The sequence below is a fragment of the Spermophilus citellus genome (genome assembly GCF_964194105.1).
Source record: "Spermophilus citellus genome assembly, chromosome: 11".
NCBI lineage: Eukaryota > Metazoa > Chordata > Mammalia > Rodentia > Sciuridae > Spermophilus > Spermophilus citellus.
Genome location: NC_138192.1, coordinates 136,456,219 through 136,482,242, shown reverse-complemented (window position 1 = coordinate 136,482,242; position 26,024 = coordinate 136,456,219).

Sequence of the window (26,024 nt, the reverse complement as noted above, 5' to 3'; positions counted from 1 at the left end):
CCTAGGGCTGAGTAACAAAGTACTACAAACCGTGTATTTTAAAACAGAAATTTATTGACCCACTGTTCTGGAGGTGAGAGTCCTGAAATCAAGGTGTCAACAGAGCCATACTCCCCTTAGACCTAGAGAGGGTACTTCCATGCCTCTTCCAACCTCTGGTAAGTTTTGCCGGTCATCCTTGTGCTCCTTGGCTTGCACTGGTTCTTGTTAAAGGTGGAAAGGAAGCCTGATGTCAGGACCCCGCTCAGGCACAGAGACCATGCAGTGAGGTTCTGCAGGCAGGAGAGACACTGAGTACATCTGAGTACAGCAGAACTGCTGGTTCATCTCTCTCCAGCTTTAACACAGTCTGAATATGCAGGATGGATAAGGAACCATGCAGAGGAGCCCCGTGGAAGTGGTCCTGTGGTGCAGTTCCCGTGCCTCACCCAGACCACATCAGGGTTTCTGTGACGTAATACAAAACAGATACCTGCGCTTTGTCCCTCGTTCCTGGCCTGTAGCTCCTGAAATGTGTGCCATGTCCCTGGCGTGCTAATGAAACAATGGTTGTAGGTGGTTTCTGGACAGCTTCAGGACATGGCTGGTCACCAGGAGATCAGGCAGTGATTCGAGGGTTGGGGACCCTGGACAGGGAAAGGGGCTGGAGGCTTAGTTCAGTCACTAGCAGTCAGTGATTTATCAACCATGACCACGTAATGGAACCTCACAAACCCTCTGAACAACAGGCATAAGGGAGCTTTGGGCCAGCACAGGAAGGGGCTGAAGGACCACACCCTGAGGGCCTGGACACGCCCATTGCCCACACCTACCTCACATGAGCATCTGTTGCATTTTGTCATTCCTGAGTTATTCCCTCATAATAATTCAGTAAGGACAAGTCCAGAACTCCCCTGAATTCTGTGAACCATTCCAATGAGCATGGAACCAACGTGGGCTATGGAACCCTGGGTTTGCAGCCATGTCAGATGATATGCAGGTGACAGAAGGACCCACCTACAGGGTCTGCATTAATTTCCAGAGTTGAGTTGCAGAATGCCCAATTGGTGTCTAGAGAGTCCTGAGACTGATTAGGGAGAGAAAAATAACTGAATTTCATGCTTAACAAGTAAGGGAAGCATAGCTGTGTCATCTTTAAAGGAAGCTGGGGCAGTAAGACACATGCCCCTGAGTGTCCCCTTGCCCAGCCCAGGTGAGACAGCAGTGAGAGCAGCCAGGATGGAAGGTCCAGGTATGTATCATCTTGAAGGACCCCGGCTCCTTGGGGCACACTGGGAACCAGGGCCAGGTGCTGGTATCTGCAGAAAGCTACTTTCCTGCATGAACTCCAGGGCGGCGGCTCCTTGGGAGGCTGGTCAGACAAGCCACCAGGCAAGCCACTCAGGGTGTCACTGCTCCTGCAACCTAGGTATACACCCCTCTCTTCGCAGGGACGGGTCAGGACTGAGGGCCCTGTGGAAAGGACACGCATCATTCATCCATCCAGCTGCCGCTGGACCGAGTTCTATGTGGGAGAGGGGGTGCTGCTAGGCCAAGCACCATGTGGGCAGAGGTGCCTTCTCTCTGATCTGTCCCCACTGAACCCTGCTCAGAGCAAGCTCTGGTGTCTTTAAGCTTCACTGGTGAACCATGTCTCCCATGCTGTCTCCAACAACCTATCCAGTGTCCTGGCACAACTGGGCTGTGTACCAAGACAGCAGTACTGTGATCTGTGGGGCACTCTTCATCTGATGGCCATTCATGCTTCCTTTAACAGAGGCACATTCTGATGATGAGACCTATTGAAACCAAGCTTCAGATATATTTCATCCCAGATTACTTCGACATGCCTCTCTTGAGAAAAAGGACTTTTCTCTACCCTATCTAAAAATTAGGAGACCATTAGGCAGCACCTCAGATTCTGATAAGGCAAACAAAACCAAACTTTGTAAATAGTAGGTTTAGGTTTCCAATCAGAAAAACCCAGCTCACTTCTGCTAGGGCCTGGCCACTCTGACCAATCAAGTATTTCTTTGTCTTTCTTTTTTTCCCATTTTTTAAAATGATCAATTACTTCTACATGACACATCATGCACAAATGGAGTATAAATTCTCATTCTTCTGGTTGTACATGATGTAGAATCACACCAGTCATGTAGTCATATATGCACATAGGTAATAATGTCTGATTAATTCTACTGTCCTTCCTACCCCTCCCTCTCCCCTCCCTTCACTCCCCTTCTGAAAATACCTTGTGAAAGTTCTCCCTTCACCCCTATTCAGAGTCCTGCAGCCCTTGTGGTCCAGAGTGGCCAGATTCATGAATCTACTCAAATAAATTTTAATGTACCTAAGTTCAGTCTTTTTTTTTTGGGGGGGGGGCGGGTACTGGGGATTGAACTCAGGGGCATTCAACCACTGAGCCACATCCCCAGCCCTAATTTGTATTTTATATAGAGACAGGGTCTCAATGAGTTGCTTAGCTCCTCACCCTTGCTGAGGCTGGCTTTGAACTTGCGATCCTCCTGTCTCAGCCTCCTCAGCCACTGGGATTACTCTTGGCTAAGTTCATCTTTTAACACAGCAGAAATTGGAAAAACAATGGCCCATAGGCTAAAATACAGCCACTGTTTCTCTGCAGCTCCCAGCTGAAGTGGCACCCCCTTTCTCCACAGAAAAGTTGTAACTGGGCCTCTCCAGAAATCTTCACCATGGCTGATTTTAGGACTGTCAGCAAAAGAGTCTCTGCAAAAGAGTCCAATGTAGATAAACTTCCTATTTTTGTGTCGCCCTGTTCTCTTGGCCACTGGCCGGGAAGATACCAGCACTCCAGGTGCTGGACACCCCTTACTAGTTTTTCACAAACATGTATCCAGTATAGTAGTTTGTAGAAATGTGTGAACAAGGCCTCTGGCCTTGATCTGGGCTTCACAGAGATGTCTACGTTTTTAAGATAAGTTACAATTGGGCTCCATGGTAACAGCTAGTAAAGGAGAAAAGAAAGGAGAGAAGTTCTCTCCTTCTCAGATGTTGTCCTTGAAGGGTTAACATGCCCAAAACAGTGAAATTAATGCTTTTATGTGAACTTCTGCAGACTTTGAACTTCTGAGCCCCTCCCCTTACATGCTGGGTATAAAACTCTGAAACTACCTAAACTTGGGGTTCAGGAGATTAATTGAATACAGCAAAAGCTGTGCCCACTGAACCTGGCTGCAGCCAAATAAAACTGTTTCCTGCTATTTTCGGTGCCTTACCTTGTCTGTCCCTACACACAACTGAGAATGGTTTCTATAGATGAATATGTGAAATCTATCTGATGACTGGACACACTAACTCTGAAATAAAATTAATAAAAATTCTATACCCCCCCAAAACACTTTCTTCTCATTAATAGGCTTATGATCATAGATATCTTCACTTATTTTATATTTTAAATGTCTTCAATGCAAAAGAATGTTCATGGGAAATATCTACATGACATCCTCAATTTTGCCTCTTGATCTGCGAAGCCCACAGCACACATGATCTGGCCCTTCGCAGATGCTCTTTGTCCTTGCTTCCTGCATTCTTGGTTGTGAGCAGCCAGATGCCTGTGGGACTCATGCTCAGGTTCTGGAGACAACTGCCCAATGCCCTGGCAGTAACACGCCCTGACAGATACATCGGGCAAGAAATCAGCCAACACTTCCTTTGTTCCTTGGTTAGTCTCTTCCTGCAGAACAAAAGTACTTCTAGGAAATGCATTTGAGGTCCATGCTCACACCTCACACCTGGGTGAAGATTCAGGGACTGAGAGCTCAGAACAAGGACATCTTTCCTTGCTGATTAGATCTGATAACACCATGACACTGGCAAACATCCCCCATCCTCAATTCTCACCATTCTTTCTCTCTCCAACCTCTTGCACTCTTTCTAAACCCAAATCTCTGCAGTGTCCTCATGGCATCACCTGCTCTAATGTGTCCTCAAGCTAAGGCAGGCTGCACTCACTTGGCCTGGAAGCCCAAGCAGATGGCCTGCATTTGCTCACCCAGACTCTTTCCCCTGACTCTCTGTATGCTCCCAAAGCTGGGGTCTTCCCAGTCCTCTAGCATGTGTCTTGCCAAGTACCAAGCTCCCTGCCACACCCCTGCTCAAGCTACCTCTTGAACGTGATGATGAAATGTTGAAGTTCATATTCTTCTAATCAGGTATTTAGATTATAGATCTGTTGATCTGATATTCATGCAGCTAAAATGAGCATTTTCTTTACTGTTTTTCACATTAAAGATGCACGCTTTGAAGAAAAATGAAAAAGTAGCTGGGTATGGTGGTACACACCTATAATCCCAACAGCTTGGGAGGCTAGGCAGGAGGATCACAAATTCAAAGCCAGCCTCAGCAACTTAGTGAGACTCTAAGAAACTTAGTGAGACCCTGTCTCAAAAAAATAATAAGAAAGGGCTGACAAGGGAATGAGTTGTAGCTCAGTGGTAGAGCACTTGCCTAGCATGCATGAGGCACTGAGTTCCATCCTCAGCACCACATAAAAATAAATAAATAAAATAAAGGTATTGTGTCCATCGACAACTAAAAAAATTTTTTTTTAAAAAAGGAAGGGGCTGGGGATGTGGCTCAAGCGGTAGCGCGCTCGCCTGGCATGCGTGCGGCCCAGGTTCGATCCTCAGCACCACATACCAACAAAGATGTTGTGTCCGCCGAGAACTAAAAAATAAATATTAAAAATTCTCTCTCTCTCTCTCTCTCTCTCTCTCTCTCCCCCCCCCCCTCACTCTCTATTAAAAAAAAAAAAAAAAGGAAGGAAGGGCTGGGGATGTTGCCCAGTGGTAAAACACCCCTGGGTTCAATCCTTAGTACCAAGAAAAAAACAAGAGAGAAGAAAAGTGCAGGATCTATTGCTTGGAATTACTTCCCCTTTCCATCATTGTTATGATATAGAGCAAACTCAAAGCTGCAGAGAAAAGGCGTTATGGAAGGCTCTTCCAGAATAAGATGCTGCCCTCAATCAAAGATGTAGACTCTAAGACACAGAGATTTCAGAGATCTTCATGTGTTTAAAAAGTGGGGCTTCTGCATGAGACCAAAGCAAGTAAAGGGACCAGACTCAATTCTCCCTTCTGACAAAAATGACAATCACGCAACATAGGATTTTGGTGGACTTACACAATCACGTTGGAAGTGTTAATCCAAGTGTGGTGGAATGCCCCAGTGACCGCAGCTCTACACAGGGTTCACACACACATTAGAAGGCACTGGATCAGCCAACGTGGGTCCAAACAAATGAGGTGCGTGGGGAGCTCAGGACCGCACTAGTCTGGAACCACCGCGGAAGCGCCTGCAGAGGAGCCGGATGTCCTAGACAGAGGTTCAGGCTGCATGAGTTCTGGTGCGGATGCAGAATGGCTACTCTGATTCACTGCGGAGTCCAGCAGTGAGTGCTTTGATAAATGGTTTTGCAGTGTGATTGCTGATTTTATGTTTCAACCTAAGTTGGCTAAAGAAGGCCCAGAGAGTCAACAGAACATGAATTCTGGGTATGTCTGTGAGGGTGTTGCCAGAGGAGAGTGAACTTTTGTGTGGGCTCTCTCTTGTCAGTGAGGAGGTCCACAGAACAGGGTAGAGGAGAGTTTGGCTGTGGAGTCATTAATCAAGACCTCCAGAGGCCAAGCAGGAAGCAGGTCTAATGTTATTGAGCAGTTACCATGCATGTATACTCAGGCAGTAGCTACGCAGATTACAAGCAGCCACCAATACAATTACTGGCCAACTGTCCCTGCAGCGACCAATCGAGGAGTGGGCCATGGAGCAAGCACAGGGCCTGCAACACGTGGCCCCACACCCAGGGCTGTGCCTATGGGGTAAGCGGTTTTCCACTCAGACGCCCTTAACATATGCCATATAGGGAGTACTCCATGCACGTGTCCATGCACGTGTCCCCACATCTCCCGCTCCGACTGTGCTGCCAGGACTTCAGCCAGCATTGCTATTTTTCATTCAGTGGTCTTTACATGGTTACATAAGCATCTCACAACACAAGAAAATACTATCACTATTATAAACAGTAAGGCCAGGGTAACGGCATTATAAGATTAGTTAATTTGGCTATCAGGTTTTTTCAATGTTCAGTCAAGCCCTGGTAAAAGGAAGAGGTTGTCAAGATAGTCTCATTGATTTTGACAATTGTCTTGGTAAGGTTATGCAGAGTCATAACATAGTTTGCATCCCCAGAACCATTAATATACTGAGAAATATTGGAGAAGTGTAAGGTTACATTTTCAGATACAGCACATTGGGTGACCCAAATACTATAAAATTTAGGGACACAAGTGAACCTTTGTAACATAAACAGAATATCTAGTTGTTCCTGGTGAAGTCTAGTTCTTGCTGAATGACTAAAATAGTGGCTTGGGACAGTTTATTTAAGTCATTTTGAACAGCAAAGGCTTCTGCCATGGCAGTACACAAATTGTTTTCAGTCTGAGCAGTCTGGATACTCTGAATGAGCGAAGCAGCAGCAGTGGCTGTGGTGGCGATGGCAGCAGCTACTAGGACAATAATTCCAGGAATGATGAGGCTAATTGCTCACTTTGTCTGGCGTAGGGTCTCATTCAGAAGATTCTTCATCTCTATGTGGGGCGTGGGGCTGAGTGTTGCAGTCCCTGTGCTTGCTCCACTCACAGCAGGGGTTAGATAATTTGTGAGCCAGGAGGATGTATTGACTGCACAAGGGACCTCTGTACAATTGATATTTATGCCATCAATATCATTGATTATTAGCATGGCAAAGGGTGGCATAACACAAGCCTGTACATAGCGGGTATGGGTATAATTTGGTACAAAGGCAAATCCATGGTCAGGGTCTGGACTCAATATTGACCCATTCATCCACCCAGCTACTGCCCATTTGATGGGTCTAGCAGCCAGCAATATTGGCATGAAATCCCTCATGCCATACTGATTTCCTGCATACCAGTTTGTAACAGCTTGTCCCGTGTAGCAGGTACTGCAGTAGCCCATAAGGTTTGGGGGCACATTAGTTACATTCCAGGGAGCTGTGCCTGCCCAGGCACATAGATATTTTTCTTCCTTGGAGAAATTCCTCTTATCAAGGAGATAAGGTGTGGCACATTGATTCCATGGGATGCCATCATTATCTGAGGGGGGGGGGGGCTTTCTAAAAAGCATTGTTGGGCATGTTGGCAGCAAGGGTTTCTTGCATTTGCCATGGGGGAGTCTATGGAATAGGTAGCATTGAGTATAACTCTAAGGTCATTGAGAAATAGCCCAATATATGACTTATTATAGTTATCTACAATAGTTTTTTGGCAAGAACAAGACAGAGAACTGCCTGGATTATAGGTTTTATTATATACTATGGAGAAACAAATGGGCAGAGTAGGTATGGAAAGGCTAGTGTTCCAGGATACAGTTATCTCCTGGATGGATAACTCAGGATCAATAAGGTTGGAACTATTAGAGAAGAGCTTGGGTAAAGCCCCTTCCCAATTAGCCACTGCAAAAGGTGGTGGCCTAGTGACCAATGCTCAATTTAACCCATGGGAGGTTTCACTGTTAGTGGTGAGCATTGAACACACTAGAACCATTGTCGTAGGCCCAGGGATGGGGTTTCCACCAGGCAGAGGGGCCAATCCACTGGTTCAGTCAACAAGACCTTCAATATCACCCCAGGTTACTTTATGTGAGGGCCGTTTGCGTTGTTGAGGTCTTTGCTTGTGAGGTTTCTCCTCCAGAGTCGGTTCCTTCATCTTCTTGGTTGGTGGTTCTGGGGTCCAGGGCTTAACTTTCTGGCAGGCACCCAGATGGGATGAGGCTCTTGTTAATATATGCCCTCCACCCATGGTTAAGAGGGGCCCCAGACCATCCCATGCATTTGTTATGGGATTCTTTCATGAAACCATAGGTAGATGGGAGGGCCCCGAGAGGGGGGCCAATGCTTAGGGGCCCTCCCATCTACCTATGGTTTCTATAAAAATTTCTATAAAAATTTTTGAAAGTGAAAGAAAATTTAAAGCAAATAAGATTCTTTCAAGGCATCATGAGGGGACTTGGTATAGTTTGCCCCCTCTGTTTTGTAGCATTACCTTTAATTCCTTGTGTGTTCTTTCTATGATGCCTTGAGTCTAAGGGTTATAGGGAATCCCAGTTAAGTGCTGTATATGCTAACCATTGCAAATCACTTGAAATGTCTTGCTGGTATAGGCTGGCCCTTTGTCAATTTTAATAGACATGGGAGCATCCATAATTTCAAAACATTGAAGTAGATGGGAGATGATATTTTTATAGTTTCTCCTGTGTAGGCTGTGGCCATTACACAGCATGAATAGACATCAAAAATTACATGAATATATGTTAAATTTCCAAAAGGAGCAAAATGAGCAACATCCAGTTGCCATAAAGAATTAGATTTTAACTCTTGGGGACTCACTCCGGCAGGTTTTAAAGGGCCAATGGAGAGAAAATGTGCACAGTTTTTGCTGTCTCTGACTAGCTGTCTGTAAGCCTCCTTAGTCCTGCTTTTATGTAATTGCCATGACTAAGGGCTACAGAGAGGCTTGAGCTGCTTGTGTCCCTCTATCCTGGGTGACCAAAATCCATTCATCCAGTTTTCCATTTCATACTGGCACCTCTTCTGCTTTATGTTCCTTATTTAGTCTGTTCCAGATCAATTTCTTGGCTGAGGTCACCCTAGCTCCTTCATGAGACACTTTTCTTCTACCACCTTGTTTGCTCTGTCAATAAACTGTGGCAAGTCCTCAGTGGCTTTCTTCCTTAAGCCCTATATGGAAACTATACCTTCCCCAGCTGGTAACTTCCTCCAGGCTCTCAGAGCACAGAGCCACACCTGATCAAAATAATTTGGAGGGCCTGTGGCTTGTACAGCAGGAGAACTGTAGATTCTCATTCCCTGCAAACATTCAGCTGGGAGGTTAACATTTGTGGTGTGGTTATGATCCCCCTGATATTCACATTCATCATAGAAAAATGCCTTCCGCTTCAAAAATGTTGCCAGCTCAAGAGCTGCTCTGGCTAGGTCTTTCCAGTCTTGAGGGCAATTAAGTTCAAGACTGAGTGATTCGAGAATTTGCTCTGCAAATGGCCCCCAGGGCCCATCCTCTTTCACTATCTTCTTTAACTCCTTCAGGGTACCCAATGTGTGTGGATACCAAATGGCAAGGCACTGTGGTATGGGGGCTGTGTTGACTGGGAAGGCTTGTACTACCTTACCCCACTTCTCATCTCTTACATAGATCTTCTAAAGGATCTCTGGCCTCCTGGAATGGGTTTCTGGGAGACCATGGCTTAGGCCTGTCTGGCGGCCTAGTCATTTCCAAACTGTCATAGTCCTTTGCTGGATTTGGCATTGCCTCATAAGGAGGCAGTTGCCATTGACTCAGGGAAGGATATAATCTTTGCCTGTCTGTAGAAGGCGCACCTGCACCATTTGTGGTCACCTCTTCCTGCTCATGAAGGCTAGAGGTACCATTTCCTGTCTGTCTCCCTCCTGTAACTGTTGTGGTTGCTTGCTTTGAAGTAGATTCTCGCCCCTGCTTTCCTGTGCCTGCTGCAGTTGCTTGCTTTGAGGTAGAAGGTCACCCCGCCTTTTTCCCCCTGTCTTTCACAGCCTCATCTTCCCTCAGGGCCATCATTATATGACAATAGTCTATGGCAGGGCCCCTTAAACTTTGCTGAATGGCTGTCACAATAGGAAAAAATGTAGTGGTAAAATATTCCCCTGTTTCACTTTAGCTTGCCCTGCATTTGCCATTATTTTGTCCCATATAGTAGGATAAGAAACATCAGCAGCATTGATTAAGGGTTAGTGTTTATAATCCAGAACTTCTGGGCTTCTCTCTTATTCATGATTAAGCCTCTAGTATCTAAGAGAGTGCGCAGCACTGGCAGTGCAAGTCTGTGGTGGAACTCTGTAGGTTCCTCATTTCCCCTTTCTCACCGCTCTGTGAGGGGCCACACCCTGTCTTATATAGGCTTACCTCAGACCCTTGCTCAGGTGCCAGCGGCATGGGTTCTCTCATTCAGCAAGGAGGTCCATGGAACAGAGTAGAGGAGATTGTGGCTGCAGAGTCGTGGAGTCTCAGAGTCTTTGTTTCTTCTGAGAATATCTGTCTAAGATTGGGTTTAATGCTGATACCAGTGAGCCTAAGACCAAGCAGGAAGCAGGTCTAACACAGCTACCATGTTACTCAGGCAGTAGCTAAGAAGATTACAAGCAGCCACCAATACAATTGCTAGCCAACTGTCCCTGCAGCGACCAATCGAGGAGTGGGCCATGGAGCAAGCACAGGGACTGCAACATGTGGCCCCACGCCCAGGGCTGTGCCTATGGGGTAAGCGGTTTTCCACTCACACGCCTAGCATGGGGGAGTGGTTTGCCACTCAGACGCCCTTAGCATATGCCATGTATGCAGTACTCCATGCACTTGTCCCCACAACCTTTGAATTGGTAAACAAGGTCCCAGGTACTGGGGAGGTAGATGACCTCCTGGGAGCATGTGGGCACCCCCACATGATGTGGGTCCTGAAGAGAGCAAGGTGGTGCAGGAGGAGGGAGCTGGGACCTCCTCTCCCTGCCCTGGATCTTAGTGCTCTTGGTTCTCAGGCCTTCAGACTTGACATGAGTGAGGCTACAGGCTTGAAGACATCAGATCTCAGGACTGCTCAGCCTCCACACTCACATGAGCCAAACCTTTGAATAAATCTCCTCTCACAAACATCTCTACATGTACTATGGATTCTGTTTCTCTGGAGATCTCTGATTGACCCAAGCAGTTTCTTTTAAAGTTGAACATTTACCTACTTTATGATCCTGTCATTCTACAGGAATTTACACAACAGAAATGAAAAAGTATGTCCTTACAAGACACATACAGGTGTTTTGTTTATTAGCCAAAAATTAGACACAATTCAACTTTCCGTCAGTAGATGAATGGATAATGATGGTCTCTCCACATGATTGAATGTACTCACAAATACAAAAAAAACAAAAAACAAAAAAACAAAAAAACAAGCTCTTGATATTTGCAACATAAAGAAATAAGCCTCATCTCTGGTTTAAATTTTAAATAATTATACTTAGTGAAATAAACCAGAACCCCCCCCCATACATACTGTGTGAATTAATTTATGTACAATTCTGGAAGTTGCAAATAAAGGAATGGTGATAGAAAGCAGGATCTGTGTTTCCCTGCAGGAGACAGGGACTGAAGAGACTTTGGAAGGGAAGAGGTAGTCATGTTTTTGTTTTGGGTTTTGCAGGTGTGTACACATGTTAAATTATCAAATAATCCAATATATGTGCATATTATTGCATTTCTTTTCATAAATCCAATAAAACTTATACAGTATCTTTTACTGAAGTTGATATATACACTGTATGGAGTCAGGGCCATTCTGTATGTAGACTGTCTACAAAGAGTTCTCTTCAGCAAGTTGTTTTAAGGTATCATAAAACATTTAAATCTCATGGGAAATGAAAAAGTTGTATTTAAAAACAGCTGTTTTCCACTTGACATCATGAACGCATCTCAGTTCTAATGATCATAGGAATCATCATTCCTTAATTACTCTTGGAATCTTAATTGTTTCTGTTTAAAAAAAAATCTTTGTTTCTTCTGAGAATATCAGTCTAATATGAGCCTAAGAACATGAGGTTTCTATAACTTTTATTTCATGGCCTCTACACCTTTGCATTCCCATGAACTCAACTCCAACCTTACTAGTGTCATCACCTGGCTATAGTTTATCCATGTATTCATCAACCATCCCTCTGTCCATTCATGCCAATGTCTTAGCTGGGCACAAGATCACGAGCCACTCACAGCTTTGTAGATTCAAACAGCAATTCTTTATTCCCGAACTCACACCGGCCTCTAAACACGTTCTGGGGCAATCCCAGTTCTGCTGCCGCCCAATTCACCTACTCCACGAGGCTTTTTTCCAATTCCTTTCTGAATCTCCCGAGAACTCAACGGGGGCTCAGGTAGCAGGAACGCCCTATTTCCAGCAGCAATAATCTTCAACCTCCAACTTCCCTAAAACCCATATTGTCTTAAACTGGGAACGCCCTAAACTTGTCTTAAACCGGGAACGCCTTAAACCCAAGGACCGGGATACTTCCTCAAACTTGATAAGCTCTAAACCCGGATCCACCCTGGTCCTTGAGCAAGGTCACCTTACATGCAATGTCAACAGCAAAATTCCAAGGCAAGTCCACTTAACATGGGGTACGCTGGCAAGGAAATTTCGATGCGTCATTCCTACTTGGCAATGGCCCTCAGCATCTCCCCCCTTCTGATTAATTAAACAACAAGCAATGTGGCTTAAGGACCGTGCCTGGTAGGTTGTCCAATTCAACATATGGTTCTTACCCGTCATGGGAAAACTGACCTTTGGGTGTCAGCTTCCTGTCTTAGGTTGATACAACTGCAATCAGATCAACCCATCACTGACTACCGGTCCTGCATTCAGCCATGCTTGTGGATAGGCCTATGCACCAGTGGGGGGTGAGGTTCTTGCCTCACCTCTGTTGACCCCCAAATTTAGCCTTGGTGCCAGTGGGGGGGTGAGGTTCTTTGCCTCACCTCTGTTGGCCCCCAAATTTTAGACCATCACTAGTAGAAGGGAGGAGGATACAGAAATGCCACGACACCAAGCCAATTGACGGCTCCTTTGGAAAAATTGCATCACTGGTGACACCATCAGCAAAGATATGCCAGCAGTACCACAATTCGCTGCACCAGACGGTATTTCACAATGCATGCAACTGATATATAGTCCAGGCAAGTTCTGCAAGCAGTTATTGAAAAAAAAAACACCTTGGTTAATCACTGTCGCAGATGTAAGAATAGCCAAGCTGGAGCTCTGGATATCAGCTGTTATGGATTTGAGTCAAATCATCTTCTTTTTTTGTAGAAATTGCTTTAGTTAATCTCTCTGGAATCCAAATCGGCTGCTGTTCTCCCTGTGGAAAAACAAAAACGGAACCCTGACTCCAGACAATAACTGGATCAGGACCTTTCCATTGTCCTGTTAGAATATCTTTCCAAAGTACCTTAGGCTTATGTACATTTTTTGAATACATATGTCTTTCCGCAGCACTAAGTCCTGATGAATCCAAATTTAGAAAGTTTAGAGTAAAAAGGGTTATTTTAAGTTTATCTTTGAGGGATATGTACCCCTTTCCAATTCCCTCTTTTTGCTTTAATAGGTACTTTTTAATAGTTTGATGAGCTCTTTCAACTATGCCTTGTCCCTGTGGATTGTATGGGATTCCTGTTATATGAGTAATACCAAATGATGAGCAAAATTGTTTAAAAGAGGTAGAAGTATAACCAGGACCGTTATCAGTTTTTAACTGTTTAGGAACACCCACAGTGGCAAAATTTTGTAAGCAATGAGCCATAACATCTTTAGTTTTTTCTCCGGCATGAAGGGAGCCCATCAAAAATCCAGAAAAAGTATCAACTGTAACATGTAAATATTTTAATTTTCCAAATTCTGGCAAGTGTGTGACGTCCATCTGCCAAATATGGTTAGGTATCAGTCCTCTAGGATTGACTCCAAGATTAACTTGTGGTAAAAAGGTCACACAATTTTGACATTGTTTTACTATATGCCTGGCTTGTTCCTTAGTTATTTTAAAATGCTTTTGTAAAGTATTAGCATTAACATGAAACCTTTTATGAAAATTTGTAGCTTCTTCTACAGTAGAAAAAATATGTATGTCATGTGTAGTTTTATCTGCTAAATCATTGCCCAAACTAAGGGCTCCAGGCAATCCTGTATGTGCCCTGATATGTCCTATAAAGAATGGATCTTTTCTGTCCCAGATTAGACTTTGTATAGTGGAAAACAAAGAGAAAACAGTAGAGGAAGGGGAAATCCTACCAGCATCTTCAAGGGATATAATAGCATTAACTACATACTGACTATCAGAAAATAAATTAAATACAGAATCTTTGAACATCACAAAAGCTTGTAAAACTTCATTAAGCTCTACCTTTTGAGCTGATTGTTTGGGTACTAAAAATGTAAAAGTTTGATCAGGGGTAACTACGGCTGCTGTACCATTATTAGACCCATCAGTGAATATATTTGGAGCATTCATGATAGGTGTTTTCCTCGTCATTTTAGGAAAAACTACAGGATGCTTAGACCAAAAAGACAACAAAGGATTCGATGGTAAATGATTATCAAATGAAACATTAGATTTACACATGATTATTGCCCAAGTATTTAACTCATTAGCTAACTCATCAATTTGATCCATAGTATATGCAGTAATAATTTTATTGGGAGAAATTCCAAACACTCCCTTTGCTGCTCTTATTCCTTTGAGTATTAATTGTCCTACAGCCTCAGGATACCTAGTAAGAATAGTGTTAGGAGAATAAGATAAATGTATCCACAATAATGGACCTTCTTGCCAAAATACTCCTGTAGGAATATTTTTTGTTGGTAGTACAATAAATAATAAAGGCAAACTTATATCAATTCTATCTAGATGCATATTTTCCATATATGTTTCAATAATTTTTAATGCCTTTCTAGCTTTAGGAGTTAACATTCGGGGTGAATTTGGATCTGATGGACCTTTTAGAATATCAAATAAAGGTCCCAACTCTCCTGTTGGTATGCCTAGATAAGGCCTTATCCAATTTATGTCTCCCAATAACTTTTGAAAGTCGTTAAGTGATTTGAGTTGATCTACTTGTATTTGAATTTTAGGTGGACGGATCATGGTTGAGGATAATAGAACTCCTAAATAATTAATTGGAAAATTTAATTGTACTTTATCTATTCCTATCTCTAGATTATAATTTTTTAATAAGTTCGTAAGTGTGGCATAACATTCCAGCAATGTGTTTTTATCTTTATGTGCTAATAATACATCATCCATATAGTGAAATATTTTTAGTTCAGGATTTTGATTTCTAAGCGGCTGGATTGCTTTATTAACATAGATTTGACACATAGTTGGACTGTTAGCCATTCCTTGAGGGAGTACTTTCCATTCATATCTCTCATCAGGACCTTCATTATGTAATGCAGGGATAGTAAACGCAAAACATGGACTATCCTCGGGATGAATTGGAATCGAAAAAAAAAAATCTTTAATATCTATAGCTAAAACATGCCACGTTTTTGGTAAAGCAGACAATTGAGGAATCCCTGATTGAGCAGGTCCCATAATAACCATCTCATTATTAATGGCTCTTAAATCTTGCAATAATCTCCATTTACCCGATTTCTTTTTGATGACAAAAATGGGAGTATTATGGGGAGATATGGAAGGTTGTATATGTCCTTCCGCTAATTGTTGTTTGACCAGATCATGGGCTACTTGCATCTTTTCTTTAGTCAGGGGCCACTGAGGAACCCACACTGGTCTTTCTGATTTCCAAGTAATTTTGATTGTCTCAGTGGCCCTTTCTGAAAATCCAACCCATGTCTGTCTGTTCCTTGATCTATTTGAATTGGTGCTGCTATACCTTGTTCTTGTTTTCCTAATCTTTTTTCTTTCCTAACACCTTGTCTAGCCCTAGTAGTGGGCGCATTAGTATTGATGTTATTTGTTAAAAACAAACCTAGTTGATCTAGGACATCTCGTCCCCATAAATTTATGGGAAGATGATCTAATACATATGGCTGTATAGTTCCTTCATATCCTTCAGGATCCTTCCAATCCAGTACCATAGCACTTCTATGGGGATTTGTTGCCACTCCTAGGCCTTGAAGCATTTGAGTGGCTTGTTGTAATGGCCAATGTTTTGGCCATTCTTGAAGAGATATGATGCTAAGGTCAGCACCTGTGTCCAGTAGTCCATTAAACTCATGACCCTGAATATTTAGTTTTAGCATTGGGCGAGAATCTAAATTTAAAGACAACATAGCCCAATCTACACCTGTGGAGCCTAATCCCCTAGAACCTCTTTCTACATTACGACTAGAGAACTTATTATGTAGGCTGGGTATTATTAACAACTGTGCTATTCTATCTCCAGGTGAAATTACTGATATACCTCCTGGAGAACTAGCTATAATTTTTATTTCACCTACATAATTGGGATCAATTACCCCAGGACTTATCATAAGTCCTTTTAATGTAGATGAACTACATCCCAATAATAAGCCTACTGTTCCTTGGGGAAGAGTTCCTTTTACTCCTGTAGGAATGATTTGAACTCCCATCTCTGGAGTTAGTACTGCTCTGGCAGAGGCGCAGATGTCCAACCCTGCACTCCCTTGGGTTTGTCTGATGAGGGGTTTAATGGACAATGTGTCCTGGGCACCACCCTGTTGGTGTTGCTGGGTTCCTACATTGCCCTGTATATTTGTGGTTGTGGGCCCCGGAGCATTGGGCCCCCCAGTTCATTTTTTGGCAATGAAGCCTGATGCCTTTCTCCATGATATCGTGGGTAAATACCTGATCCTTGTCCGTTTTTTGATAAGGGAGTACCTTCTATGGTGGTTTGAGAATGGCATTCATTAGCCCAATAACTCCCTCTACGGCATTGTGGGCAAATACCCGGTATTCTATTCCTTTGATTTCTAGTTTTGTTAAACCCTCCTCTTATGGGGCAACTCCTTTTAAAATGTCCTGTTCATTCACAATTATAGCATGTTTCTGGCCTGGCATCGAAAGCCTGTTGTACTGCAGCTGCCAAGACCTGCCCTTGTTCATTAATATCTCTACATAATTTAATATATGTGTTTAAATCTTCATGTCTCCATTGTCTAATAACCTCTCTGCAGCAACGATTTGCTTGGTCATAAGCCAGTTGTTTTATTAATGGCATTGCTTGTTCTGTATCCCCAAAAATTTTGGTAGCTGTTTGAATAAGCCTATCTACAAAGTCAGCGTAAGGTTCATTAGGTCTCTGTATTACCTTAGATAGCTGACCTTGTAAATCTCCATGTCCTTGTAAAGTCTTCCATGCCCTAACTGCGTCTGCAGCAATTTGTGCATATATAGCAGGATCATATTCAATTTGTTGCCGTTGACCCTCATAAGGTCCTTTTCCTAACAACATATATAGATTTCTTTTTTTTTAAGAGAGAGTGAGAGAGGGGAGAGAGAGAGAGAGAGAGAGAGAGATTTTTAATATTTATTTTTTAGTTCTCAGCGGACACAACATCTTTGTTGGTATGTGGTGCTGAGGATCGAACCTGGGCCGCATGCATGCGAGGCGAGCGCGCTACCGCTTGAACCACATCCCCAGCCCCATCCAGATTTCTTTGAGGGTAACCGGCTGCTGCATTTCGCCTAGCTGTCTCCATGCAAAATTCCTCATTGGTAACTTTCCATAACAAATATTGTCCTCCATTTAGCACAGATTTACACATGCTAGCCCAATCTGCTGGCGTCATGTCCAAGTTAGTAATGGACTCGACCATGCTTACTGTGAAGGGAGCTTGAGGACCATAGGTTGTTACAGCCTCCTTTAACTGCTTCACTGTTTTAAAATCTAAAGCACGGTGAATTCACTGCCCTCCTACCTGTTCAAGTACAGGGCATGCTAATCTTTGAGGTCCTGTCTCAGGATCCCACTTATCAACTACAGGGTTTGAGGGCCACTCAGCTGTTTCCATCAGTGGGGCTGTTGGTTGAATTACGCCCTCTGGTAATAAAACGGAGTTAGTAACAGCCTCTTGTTGTGGCCTTTTTCCTAATAACCCCTTTTCCTTTAAATTTTCTTCCTCTCTCTGACTAGCTCGAGAGACCTTCTCTTTTGCTTGATCTAAAATGTCTTTCTCCATGGTCTGAATCTCTAACAATTTACTTAACACCTTTTCAGTTTCTTTTTTACTAATTCTAATCTTCTATAAAGATAACGCAACCCAATAAGATAACACAAAACAAAACCGCAACTGAATGAAACAAAAACTGAATAAAAATTCGCTGTATCAATTTTCTCTTTCTCCGGGCTGACAAACTTCAAACCTTGAGCCAACCATTTTTCCCAGTTTGCCTGAGAAATTTCTAGGGACAGGCAGCTTGAAACACAAACGAAATAAATCAAAACAAGAACACATTGTTTTTTGAAATGGTCACCCATTCTCTCGCCTTCCCTCAGGGGTGAGGAATTTCACTTACCTCCAAGTTTCAGACGTTCCACGTATGGACCACCAAATGCCAATGTCTTGGCTGGGCACAAGATCACAAGCCACTCACAGCTTTGTAGATTCAAACAGCAATTCTTTATTCCCAAACTCACACCGGCCTCTACACACATTCTGGGGCAATCCCAGTTCTGCTGCCGCCCAATTCACCTACTCCACGAGGCTTTTTTCCAATTCCTTTCTGAATCTCCCAAGAACTCAACGGGGGCTCAGGTAGCAGGAATGCCCTATTTCCAGCAGCAATAATCTTCAACCTCCAACTTCCCTAAAACCCATATTGTCTTAAACTGGGAACGCCCTAAACTTGTCTTAAACCGGGAACGCCTTAAACCCAAGGACCGGGATACTTCCTCAAACCTGATAAGCTCTAAACCCGGATCCACCCTGGTCCTTGAGCAAGGTCACCTTACATGCAATGTCAACAGTGAAATTCCAAGGCAAGTCCACTTAACATGGGGTACGCTGGCAAGGAAATTTCGATGTGTCATTCCTACTTGGCAATGGCCCTCAGCACATTCACTCATCATTTCATCCATCCACCCATCCTTCTTCATCCATTCATCCTTTATTCATGCATTCATCCTTCATGCATCCATCCATATCCATCCTTTCTTCCTCCCTCATGCATCCCTCCATATATTCATCATTCCATCCATCCTTCTTTCCTTCATCTACCCATCTATCCATCCTTCCTTCCTCCCACATGCATGCATCCATCCATTCACTGATCATTCCACCCATCCATCCTTCATACATCCATCCTTCCTTCCTCATGCATCCATCCATCCATTCACTGATCATTCCATCCTTCCTTCCTTCATGTATCCATCCATCCTTCCATTCTTCCACCCATCCATTTATTATCCATTCACTCATTCATCCATAAATTCCTCCATTCTTCTGTTCATCCATTCATCCATAGAACCATTCACTAATTCACTCACATATCCTACATTCATCCATTTGTCCACTCATTCATCCATCCATTCATTAATCCTTAACTCATCCATCCATCTTTTCTTCCATCCACTGACCATTCACTCACCATCACTCACCATCCATCTGTTAATTCACTGATCTGTCTACCTAACCATCCATCCAGCCAGCCAGCCAGCAGATGATGATTGAAGGTCAACTCCACACAGAGTGGCTTCAGGCTATGTGGAAAGAACTATGAATAAAAATAAATTAATTAAAATCTCCACTGGCAGCAGCTTTACTATACTGCTGCTTCTCTTCCTGCCCCCTCTGGGGACTGCACCTTCCTCACCAATGGCTCCTCAATGACAACCTCCAGAGAACGCTCCTGACTGGACCCTTTCCTGGGTGGCCAGAGAGCTCTGGGAGCTATTAAGGGACACCTGTGGCCTTAGGGCTCTCTGTTCACCACCTTGATCTCTCTCACTGGGCCAGACATTGCCCACAGCAGCTCCTGCTCTCAGAACAGTGGCAGAAGCCAGGACCAGCCAGCTGCAGCCCCAGTTCCACATTGTACCCTGGAAGCACCTGGTATCCAGCAGGCACTTCAGGCAGAAAGAGGCAGAAAACCCGACTCAGAGCTGCTCACAGGGTTGGAAACTTGCTGGCTCCAGTAACTGAGTAGGTCAGGATGCAATAGCTGGGGTGAAGACTGACTGAGGCCACAAGCAGCAACCCCAAGATGGGGCTCTTGGTCCATCTCTGGGCTCCACATCCTTCCCCATGATTCACTACTTCCTGGCAATCGGTTAGATGTCAGGGTCCAGGCTCACTCACTCCCAGCTAAGTTCCATATTCACTGAATGAACAAACAGCCTGGATCAGGCAGAGGCAGCAGGTGGATCAACTCCCTGGGAGAATTCCCAGGGGACAGGAATGGAACAGGGAAGGAGGGAACATTCCTGGAAGTCAAGGTAGCTACACAGGGGGCTAAGGGGCCAGATGTCCAGAATCCAGGACTCAGCTCAAGTGCATGTGGCTGACTCCTTCCTGCTCGTGGACAGCACTACCAGCCTCTGGTACAGGCCCTGTTCCCTCAGGCAGTGTTGGGGGACAGATGAGGCTGGACATCAAGAAATTAGCAGGAAGTAGGTTTATTGGCTGCAGCCAGGTTCAGAAGGGAGGCTTTTGCCACAGTTCATCAATCCCCCTGAAAACTGAGTTCAGAAAGTTTTTGAACTTTGTACCCAGCATGTAGAGGGAGGAACTCAGAGGCTCACAATCTGCAGAAGTCCACACAAAAGCACCTTTTCCACTGTCCTGGGCATTGAACCCAGGCCTGGATACAGAAATGTAAACACCTCTGAGGAGGCCTTGAGTCAGTCTTTCTTATCACATACTGAGCGGGACGCCTGATGCAAGGGCCCTGCTGCCGACACCAGCACACCAGGCCTCATGCACCTCAGCCAGGGGTACACATGGCCACCTGCTGCCAGTGTCCACCAGCAGTCCCTGTGGTCCCCAGCACTGACTCGCCAGCAGGTCTGTGAGGCCACAGCTCCCAGGGAGGATGCCTTGTGTCTCCACCGGTCACACCACAGGCAGCCTGGCCTCACACCCAGCCCAGGTCTGCAGACTGTGGCTGTTGGGGAGGGAGGATCCACAAAGACATTGCCATGTTCAGAACCAAAATAGCTTCTCACATGAGAGAATCTTCTTTCAGTGGCCAAAATGTGATGCTTTTACATTAACACAGAAGCCCAACAAGCCAAGTTATGGATGAGTGCTCTGTGGATGCACCTGCGGTGTACCAACTCAGCAGACAGCCCTGCTTCCCACTTAAAGAGACACTGCAGGATGAAGTTCCGTGTGGCTGCTTCCTCGGGTCCAATCCCCTCCTGCTGGCCCTCTCTCTTTCATTTGACCCAATGTCCCCTCTTAAACCCAAGTGACCAGTGCAGGTAGGGCGGCCTTGACCCAAGTCCTAAGAACTCGTGGGGCAGGCCCTCGCCTCCTGGACACGAGGTATCATAGAAGTGGGTTTCCACCAACTCAGGCTGGCAGATACACCCACAGACTCCATTCCACCAGAATAGCCTTCAGCGCCAAACAAGGTGGCCTTCAGGGACACAGTTCCCTAGGCGCCATCGTGTACCTGGGGCATGGTGCTCTTCAGAGCAGAGAAGGACTGCAGATGCAGATGCCTAAGTAAGCAGCATTTTACCCTCGTCCTCACCTCACCCCTCTGCTGGCATGTAACCCTTCCAGCCAAACAGTTCATGTGAACATATAATGTGGTTTAAAGTCACACATCACATCGGGGACATTTTAATGGTTGCTTTCTCTCTAGAATGCTCCATTAGTGTGTGCACAGTGCTGAGTAGCTTCAGAATGAATTTCTCTTCTTTCAAAAGAACTTTGACCAAATGATTTATTTCTGCCATTAAATTGGGCACCAGTGCCCAGGCCATATTGGCCAGGAGGTGCCGGCTCAGATGCAGCCTTCAGGTCCTTCCAGATGCTGCCAGCTGCAGCTGTGAGGTTCCATGTTCACTCCACTCCAGCAGAAAGCCCCTGGAGGAGGGACACTTGTCAGGGGCAGGGCACCCTGACACTTGTGCTCAGTCTGTCCCCTGTGACTTCCTGGTCCCAAGGGCTTTTCCTTCCAAGGTCTGGTGCTAGCTTTCCTTGAGTCTTCTGCTCTTATTTATCTCCCTGCTCCTCGTGAGCACAGGACTGAACAGCACTGTTTGTCCATTCACTGGGGGATCTGGCAGGGACAGTGAGGCTGGTCTGGTATGCATACAGGGCAGCGTATCGACTGGTGCAAGGCCAGGTCTTGGTGCAGAGAAGCACCAGTCATGTGCCCAGAGATATTCACTGAAATCAGAGGCCCTGCTGGGACCCCCAACCACTCTTGAGGGCAGAGCCTGCAGGACCCCTCTCCACTGCCAAGCAGGAGGAGGGCTACAACCTGAGGGCTTGTCCTCCCACAGCCTGGGCTAAGTAGCATCGGGGCTCAGCCTGCTCAGAACAGTCCTATCAACAAGGTAGACCCTGAGAAATTGGCCCACCAGGACCCTGCTTGATCTTCTGTGGCCATCTGCCAGTAGAGCCAGACTCTGAGCCAGCACTTCAAGCAGCAAGTCTGCTGCTGAGAAAGACCCCTGCCTCAGGAAGGGACCTCCTCCAACCTCAGACCTGCAGGTGAAGGTCTTGTTGTTCTCACCAAAATATGTCTTTATTGTGGTTCAATCATTAGGAACTAAATCCACCCAAAATTGACATTGTAAGGTGATCCCCTGTCCCCTGCCCACTGCCTAATAGTGGAGGGCCTGTTCTCTGGGGAGAGTGCCGCTCAGGAGCCTGAGGTGAACTTCCCCCTTCCCCTGCCCTGCAGAGTGGCCCTAAGGTTTGGGGATGGAGCTGAGGTGCCCACCTCTCCCAGTCAGGAGGACCAAGTGCCCTCCACAAGAAACCCAAGGACCTCTGGGGGTGAGTGCCACCTGGCTCCTGTGTCTCAGCACATCATCTTTCCCATCCCTCTGCAGGTGGAGTAGGCTGGAACCCTCAGGGGCCACACTCATCCCAAAGCCAGTGAGGCATGTGGGGACATCTGTGGGAGACACACGGGCAATTTGAAGGCCCCAAGGTTCTCCAACCTGGCCTCTTAGAGGCTGACCCTGAGAGGGAGAGACTTTGAGGAATTCCCCAGAAGTAACCCTCTCATCACTTCCCTGACACCAAAAGTGAGTCAGCAACTTCTAAGGGATTTTTGTGCTGACAGTACCACCCTGAGGGGCTCAGGGACTCCAAAGATGCCTGGCTCTGTATGCAGGCATGAGACTGGGAGGGAGTTGTCTATATAGCCAGGGAAAGAGGTGGGACCTTCTAACCAACGTGAGGTGAATAGTGTCAGAGCTGCCTGCCAGCACCTCCTAGAATCCCTGTCAGGCACTCAGACTTCAGGAGGAATCTGTGCCATTCCTACATCACATCGCACTTCCATGGCTGCCCACAGGGTCCCTCAAAAGCCTCTGGCCTGGTGCTTTCACTGCTGCAAAATGTTGCCATAAAGAGGGTTTAGTCAGTTTTTTTTTTTTTTTGTTTTGTTTTGTTTTTTTTTTTTTTGCTGCTGTGACCAAAGGCCTGAAAAGAATAATTTAAGGAAAAAGTCTATTCTGGGGCTCACAATTTCAGAGGTCTCAGTCCATAGAAGGCTGGTCTGGGCCTGAGATGAGGCAGCACATCATGGTGGAGGGTGTGGTGGAGGAAAGCAGCTCAGGACATCTCACCAGGAAGCAGAGATAAAATATACACCCCAAAGGACAAAATATACATCTCAAAGCCATGTCCCCAGGAGCCCAGCTCCTTCAACCACCCCCACCTGTCTACAGTCACCACTCAGTTAATCCCTGTCAGGGGATTAATGCAGAGATTAGTTTAAGGCTCTTGTAACCCAATCACTTCACCTCTGAACTTTCTGTATTGTCTCACACATGAGCTTTTGGGGGACATCTAATATTGAAACTATAGCATTCCACTCTTGGCCCCAAAAAGCTCATGCTCATCTCATAAGGAAAAATACATTGAGTCCATTTCCAAGAGTTCTGTAATCTTAACAATTCCATCATTACCCACAGTCCAAGTCAAAAATCTCTGGACCCAAGGCAAATTCTCAGCATGAGCTCTTGTAAAAATCAAAAGTTATGGAATGGGACTGTAGCTCAGTGGCAAAGCACTTGCCTAGCACATGTGAGACACTGGGTTTGATTCTTAGCAACACATAAGGAGAAATAAATAAAGAAAGACATTCTATTCATCTACAACTGCAAAAAAAAATTAAACCAAAACTTACATGTATTCAGTATATCCTGGCACAAAGTAAACAGAAGGGAGAAATAGGGGCATAGAAAGAAGGATGGAAACAAAACAAAACTGAAATCCAGTTGGGCAAACAACTCTTGTAGCTCTACCTCCAGCATCCATAGCACAATATAATGCAATATTATATAGCAATATAATGCTCTATCCACACTCCGTGGCCTTGCTGGCTGCAGCCCACATGGCCTCTCTGTTGGCTTATCTGCTTGATTCCTGCAGCTTCCTTTAGCAGACGTTCCACATTACTGGCATCTTTTAATCTCAGGGGTCTCCACTACAGCTTTGGTTTCCTTCTCACATCTTCATACATCTCCCTCTCAGGGCATCTCACAGGGACTCCAACCCTGCTGCACTATTTCTGGCCTCCCAGGTTTCTCTTTGAAATCTCAGTGGAAACTTCCATGACCCCCTAATTCCAGCATCCTGCAATCCTGCAGAATTAGCACCACATAGTTGATGCCAACATCTGCTGCCTTCTTGAGGCAGTAGCCAAGCCTCCAGGGACCACAGTTGCTGCAGCCCCTGAGTGCCCAGGTGGCTGAGCATGGTGAAACAACTTCTTAAACCCCCTGTGCAAGAAGTGTGCCTCACTGGTATTACCAAAGTAATTTTTACTTTCAGTCTCTTGAGCCCTAGATGGGTGTGGTCTTACCAATTCCTGAGATGTCCTCAAGCCATCTTTCTTATTGTCTCTGAGCAAAGTCTTTAGAATTTCTTTAATAGTGGTAATGTCTCTTTTTTTAATAACTTTATTTTATTTATTTATTTTTATGTGGTGCTGAGGATTGAACCCAGGGCCTCACATGTGCTAGGCGAGTGCTCTACCACTGAGTCACAATCCCAGCCCCAATAGTGGTAATGTCTTTAACAGCTGCAATTTTCTTAGCCCCAGTTTTACTCCCACCTTTCAAGTCCCAGTATTTCAAATCTTTCTGCTCTGCTTTCTGGTCCTGAATACCACAATAAATTTGGCTAAGAGCTACCACTAGTACCCGTGCCACAGCCTGAACACTCTGCTGCTTAAATTTCTTCTACCAGATTAAGAAGTCCATTGCCTTTAAATTCAGTCTCACAGAAAGTCTCAGGACATGGGTAAAATGCAGACAACTTCTAAACCAGAAATGACCTCTAGTCCGATTTTCACAAGAGTCCTCCTTTTCCTCTGAAACCTCTTTACTGTCCACAGTCCTATCCACATGCTGGTCTTCTGAACTTTCATCAGAATCACCAGTTTGTACCTCTAAACTTTACAAAATTCCTCCCACAAATTCCAAAGCTTCAAAAGCTTCTGAACCACCTGGTCAGGTGAGTCACAGCAACAGCCCCACTCCCAGTTCCAATTCTATTTTAGTCAGCTTTTTAACTTCTGTGACCAAAAAAGGCCTGATAAGAACAATTTTAGGAGAAAATGTTTATTTGGGGGCTCATAGTTTCAGAGGTCTCAGTCCATATAATGCTGACTCCATTGCTCTGGGCCTCAGATGAGGTAGAACATTATGGCAGAAGTGTACAGTGCAGGAAAGCAGCTCAGAACATGATGATCAGGAAGCAGACAGAGAGTCAAACTCAGCTCACAGATATAAAACTCAATGACATGCCTCCAGGGACCCACCCCTCCAACCACACCCTACCTGCCTAAAGTCACCACCCAGGGGATTAATGCATTGACTAGGTTAAGGCTCTCAGAATTCTATCACTTCACCTCTGGACCTTCTTGCATAGATTCACACATGAGATTTTGGGGGAAGCCTCACATCCTAACCACAGCAGATGGGGTTTCTGTGTCACAGGGCAGATTCTGTAATCCCCTGGGCCATAGAGCCTTCAAATAGGCCACCATAGCTACAGTATCCATCAGCTACGCCAGACTGTCACTGTCACTGTCTTTAGGTCTGCCTGCTCCTTCCTTCCACTGGTGGCTGGATCTTGCCTTTTTCCTGTGTCCACACTCTGTGTCAAGTGCAGCTGCTCTGCCAGGCATTCCAAGCAGCTCAGTTGCCTGCCTACGCTTAGCCTGGCTCTTGCTTGTCTCTCATCTGAGTGAGACTGAATGTGTCTCACATCTTTACTTATTGTTGTTT